We start from the raw sequence: 6,000 nt of genomic DNA, 5'->3' as shown, positions 1-6,000 counted from the left end.
TAAAGCTTTTGGTCTAGTGTATTCATGCATCTAAATAAACTATATTCTAAATGCATTATTACCTTCATATTTTGATAGCAGAAGTCACATGTAAGTGTCAAGTGTTAACACAGCGTCAGTGGTCTAGACCTGTCTTTTTAATGCGACCATGGTATTCTGAGCAGAAGTCGAACAAATGTAGATGCGGCCTCCTTTGAGTCAAGCCCACTACGAAGCAATTGAATAGTAAATCCGGACAGGTTTGTTCAGAATATTGTACCTACAGGGAACCAGTGGGACAGGTAGCCTAGGTCTCACAGGTAACAAAAAGCATGCTATACAACTAACCACGTTATATTCACGGGTTGCACTTCTACGAGGTGAGATAGAGATGTGTCACACAACCGTGCAAAACCATCATGCTACCTTTATTAGTTGCAGCTGGTGTAGTTGCATTGTACATTCTCTTTGTTGAAACTATTTTCAAAGCTCAAAATGTAAAGCAAATGCAGTGATGGCAGGGAAGACTGTAATAATAACAGGTAAGTTAGAAAATATTTTGTCCTTTAAAAATGTTTGACTGCTTTGAAGGCCTTTATTCCCAGAGACTGATTTGAATGTCAGTCTTGCCATGACATTGTCATTGTGGGATCTCAATATCTTATCATCAGTGGTGATTTTAGCATGTAAATCTTGGTCGGTTAGGCCTAATCCCTGACCTCACTAATGCTCTTGTAGCAGAATGGAAGCAAGTCCCCGCAGAAATGTTCCAACATCTAGTGGAAAACCTTCCCTGAAGAGTGGAGGCTGTTATTGGAGCAAAGTGGGGACCAACTCCATATTAATGCCCATGATTTTGGAATGAGATGAGCAGGTGTCCTCCTACTTTTGTCCATGTAGTGTATCATTAATTATAAATCCCAAAATTAATGTAGCAACTGCTGATTGCCCCTTTAATCAAATAACCCTTGAACTGTTTTAAATTGCTCCAGGTAGCCTAGCGGTTAAGAGCATTGTGCCAGTAACCAAAAGGCTGCTGAATCAAATCCCAGAGGAGACTATAAGTAAAAAATCATTGTGCCCTTGAGCAAGGCACTTAACCCTAATTGCTCCTGTAAGTCCCTCCGGATAAGAGTGTCTGCTAAATGTAAAAATGTGGTGTCATCTTTGTTGCTGTCTCATGCAGCCTTTAGTAGGCGATGCTACTGTACCTCAGGGATTGAATCAAGTTTCAATCAGGTTTGCGTTGCACTTCTGGAATTGTCCATGTCTTGTTCACTCTATAGGTGTGAACACTGGCATTGGATAAGCCACGGCTATGGAGCTTGCCAGGAGGGTTGCAAGAGTAATCCTGGCATGGCACATCCAAAAGAAAGCTGAACTTGCTATAAGTGATATAAAAAGGGTGTGAGAATCTTATGAAAATCAATTATTCAAAATTTGTTTTCGAATATTCATTAGTGAGATGTACCGTTAGAAAAACATGGTATGCCTATAAATATAGGCCTAGCAAATTGTTATTTGTATTTCAGAAGACGGGCAACACTGATGTGGTGTACATGCAGTTAGACCTGGGGAGCCTCCAGGCAGTGCATTCTTTCACTGAGACCTTCCTGAAGACAGAGGCTAGATGGGATCTGCTCATTAACAGTGGTCATATTGTAATAAAAAGAAGACATGAGTGGAAAAAGGCTATTGGACTGTATTGCACCATCTCTGATTACTCTTCAGGTCTGGTGGTGGATGGGCACACTGCTGATGGCTTTGCTATTGAGTTTGGGGTCAACCACCTCGGCCACTTTCTGCTGACCTGTCTTTTGCTGGACCACCTGAAGGAGGGCACTTAGGGCCATGTAGTTACACTTGGCTCCATGGTATATTGCCGGGGAAACATTGACTTTGATGCCCTTGTCACTAATAAACACCTGGGCACCGGGAGGTACAGCTGGCAGTTCTTCCACTCTTACTGCTAAAGCAAACTGTGCAACATTCTCTTCAACCACGAGCTGGCCAAGAGGCTGAAGGGTATCAATGTCACTTGATACGGTGTTCACCCAGGTTGGTCATTTCCTTCAAAATGATTAAATGGTATGTCTGTCACAATGAACAACAACGAGTCCCTCCCATACTACCTCGCCTCACCTCCAAATTAGAAATCTGGTAACTAGAAAACTCAATCTCAATGCTGGTTTCCATTAGAGGTTCCACAGGGCTCCTTTGAGTTAGGGAAGACTGCTTTGAGTTACTATTCCCCTCAGTCCTGGAATGGCCTATAGGTCACTCTAAGACTTGATTATTTGTTCCCAAAAGGTGAATTTAATAAAAAATGTAACCAATGGAAACTGCACTTGTTTTGATTGATTGTACATATTAGTTTCTACTGCCCATTTGAATCTAACATAATTTATTTGAAATGTTGTAACTGTAATTTTGTAGTGATCATGCTTGAATTGTTGCTCACATTGTTTGAACTGTTGTTCTCAGGGCACCTTTGGAAATGAGACCCTGGTCTCAATTGGTTCCCCTTGTTAAATTAAAGTTACTAAATACACTCTACGAGTCATGGGTTACAGGCTAAGGGTGTGCATTTTCCTGTGTTGGATAGTTATCAGTTCAACTGTGTTCTTTCCATTAACTCATATCTCTATTATGTTTGGCCCTTGTAGGAGTAGTGAAAACGGAGCTACCCCGAAACTGCAGCTTGTGGCAGAAATTCATCATCAAGCCAATAGCCAGACTGTTGTTCCTGGATCCAGAATCCGGTGTCCAGACTACACTCCACTGTGACCTCCAGGATGGCATCGAGCCCCTGAGCGGACGTTACTTCTTCTGCTGTGCGCCGCAGGACATGGTTGCCAAAGGCAAAAACTGCGTTGTCGCTAAGAAGTTATGGGAAGTTCATGAAAGTGGCCTGTTTTAAGGTGGCTGAGTGGCCTGTTTTAAGATGGCTGAGTGGCCTGTTTTAAGGTGAAGGATATACTTTTACACACTGCTACAAGATTCAACCACTCACTTATGGACAATTAATTTTAGCAGTTTGCCCTTCACAGAAAATGTAATACATAAGATTGAATTGTTAATTTTCCCTCTTTTTGTCCCCCAGACACATTATAAAAGGAAAGGAAAGACATGAATTAAGTTGCGTATAAAAAACTCAACCAAAATGTATTGCCTTTTTAAAATTCTGTTGTATTATGGTGCCATTTCATACAATTACGATTTGAGGCTCTTGGTATTGTTCAGTCAGTGCAGAGAAAGAAATTAACAATAGTTGGTGGTTTACAGATCTTGGGGAAAATGCACCCTGTATGACTCAATTGATTAATGTGACAAGAGAAACTGCTCATACTGCACCATTGATGTTGGCGACATTGATATCCACCTGTTTGTGACGTGTCTTGTATTGACGATGATGAGTAAGTGTACCTAGGACAGGTCAAAAATGTATGTAGCTCTAGTAGAAATGGTTTGGCATATTATAATAAAAATTATATACATGATTGATTTCCCTAGGCATTACCTTATTGTCATCACTGTAATTTCAAATAGAATAGGGCTCTTTCGGATATTTGATTTGATTTGATATGATTTTGATTTGATTTGATATAACACAGTGACTAATTCCAGCATGTTACCTACCGCACTAGCAGTGTTGGAAGCTACTCTGAAAATATATAGTTTACCAAGCTACCAATACTTTCACACTGGAAGAAGTTAAGCTACACTAAAGCTACCGTTAAGAAATATATAGTTTACTTAACTAAAGTTTCTTAGAATTTCTTTTCAACACTTTGTGAAAATACATCTGAAATGTCGTAGATTACAAATTGCAAGAACAGATCGCTGTAGTCAGATGTTAACAGAATGTGTGATTTAGCCTACTGAACACAAAGTGAGAATTAGGGAGATCTAATGCTGAAAAGAAAGGACATTCCTGCTTATTTCACCTATTTTATTTTAGCAAAAGTAGTAGTGTTTAGTTCCAGTAGCTATCTATGCCACTACATGTCAAAAAAAGTAATTAGCAACTGAAATCACTATTAATATTTGAATTTAGCTTAAACAAGTTACTGCAAAATGTAATTAAATTACTAGTTCAATCAAATGTATTTATAAAGCCCTTCTTACATCAGCTGATGTCACAAAGTGCTGTACAGAAACCCAGCCTAAAACCCCAAACAGCAAGCAATGCAGTTGTAGAAGCACGGTGGCTAGGAAAAACTCCCTGGAAAGGCCAGAACCTAGGAAGAAACCTAGAGAGGAACCAGGCTATGAGGGGTGGTCTGTTCTCTGCTGGATGTGCCGGGTGGAGATTATAACAGAACATGGCCAAGATATTCAAATGTTCATAGATGACCAGCAGAGTCAAATAATAATAATCACAGTGTTTGTAGAGGGTGCAACAGGTCAGCACCTCACGAGAAATGTCAGTTGGCTTTTCATAGCCGATCAATCAGAGTATCTCTTCCGCTCCTGTTGTCCCTAGAGAGTTGAAAAACAACAGGTCTGGGACAGGTAGCACGTTCGGTGAACAGGTCAGGGTTCCATAGCCGGAGGAAGAACAGTTGAAACTGGAGCAGCAACACGACCAGGTGAACTGGGGACAGCAAGGAGACAACAGGCCAGGAAGTCCTGAGTCATGGTCCTAGGGCTCAGGTAGAGAGAGAGAGAGAGAGAGAGAGAGAGAGAGAGAGAGATAGTTGAATTACATGAAGATCACTTCTCTCCAACAATGCACAGTAGTGAATGTTATGGGCATTTGCATGTAGTGTAATTAGACTGCATACTCGAACAGGTTAGCTACCTTGTATACAGTGCATTTGGAAAGTATTCAGACCCCTTGACGTTTTCTAATTTTGTTGCGTTACAGCCTTATTCTAAAATTGATTCAATATTTTTTTCCTCGTCGATCTACACACAGTACCCCATAATGGCAAAGTGAAAACAGGTTTTTAGAAATGTTTGCAAATTTATTACAAATAAAAAAACAGACCGTTTACATAAGTATTCAAACCCTTTGCTATGAGACTCGAAATTGAGCTCAGGTGCATCCTGTTTCCATTTATCCTCCTTGAGATGTTTCTACATCTTGATTGGAGTCCACCTGTGCTTAAATCAATTGATTGGACATGATTTGAAAAGGTACACCCCTTTCTATATAAGAACTTGTCCGTAGAGCTCCGAGTCAGGATTGTGTAAGGGCACAGATCTAGGGAAGGGTACCAAAACATTTCTGCAGCATTGAAGGTCCCCAAGAACACAGTGGCCTCCATCATTCAACCTCTTAGCGCACAGAATCCGCTAAAGGGATCAAAATGGACAACATCCAGTGAAGCTGGAGCGTGCCAAATTCAAATGACAAAATTGTAATATTAAACATTAATGAACATACAAGTGTCCTACATCATTTAAAAGCTTAACTTCTTGTTAATCCAACCACGTTGTCAGATTTCAAATTTCAGCGAAAGCATACCATGCGATTATCTGAGGACAGCGCCCCACACTAAAATACTTTTCCAAACCAGCACAGAAGTAACAAATAGCGCTAAAATGAACCACTTACCTTTGAAGATCTTCCTCTGTTTGCAATCCCAAGGGTTCCAGCTACACAACGAATGGTAGTTTTGTTTGATAAAGTCCTTTTTTATATCCCAAAAATGTCAGTTTAGTTGGTGCGCTTGATTCAGCAATCCACTTGTTCAACATGCATACAAACAAATCCAAAAAGTTACCAGTAAAGTTCGTCCAAACATGTCAAACGATGTTTCTAATTAATCCCCAGGTACTCTAATATCTAAATAAATGATCACATTTAAGACGGAGAATAGTATGTTCAATAGGGAAGATAAATAACGAAGAGTGCGCACCTCATTCACACACTTAAAAAGACTAAATTTCTATTGAGAGACACCTTGGAAAAACTATAACTACTCAGTCATTTTTTCAGAAAATAAGCCTGAAACCCTTTCTAAAGACTGTTGACATCTAGTGGAAGCCATAGGAACTGCAATCTGGGAGCTA

The 6,000-nt window shown here is 40.1% G+C and overlaps 1 pseudogene; it reads left to right on the top strand.

Moving 5' to 3' along the window:
* Nucleotides 1–398: 398 nt before the first annotated feature.
* On the top strand, nt 399–3,426 carry LOC112259334 (annotated as a pseudogene).
* The last annotated feature ends 2,574 nt before the right edge of the window (nt 3,427–6,000 follow it).

This window comes from Oncorhynchus tshawytscha, linkage group LG09, assembly GCF_018296145.1.
Source record: "Oncorhynchus tshawytscha isolate Ot180627B linkage group LG09, Otsh_v2.0, whole genome shotgun sequence".
Taxonomy (NCBI): domain Eukaryota; kingdom Metazoa; phylum Chordata; class Actinopteri; order Salmoniformes; family Salmonidae; genus Oncorhynchus; species Oncorhynchus tshawytscha.
Note: the sequence above shows the minus strand (reverse complement) of the source record. Positions and strands in the feature narration are given on the sequence as shown.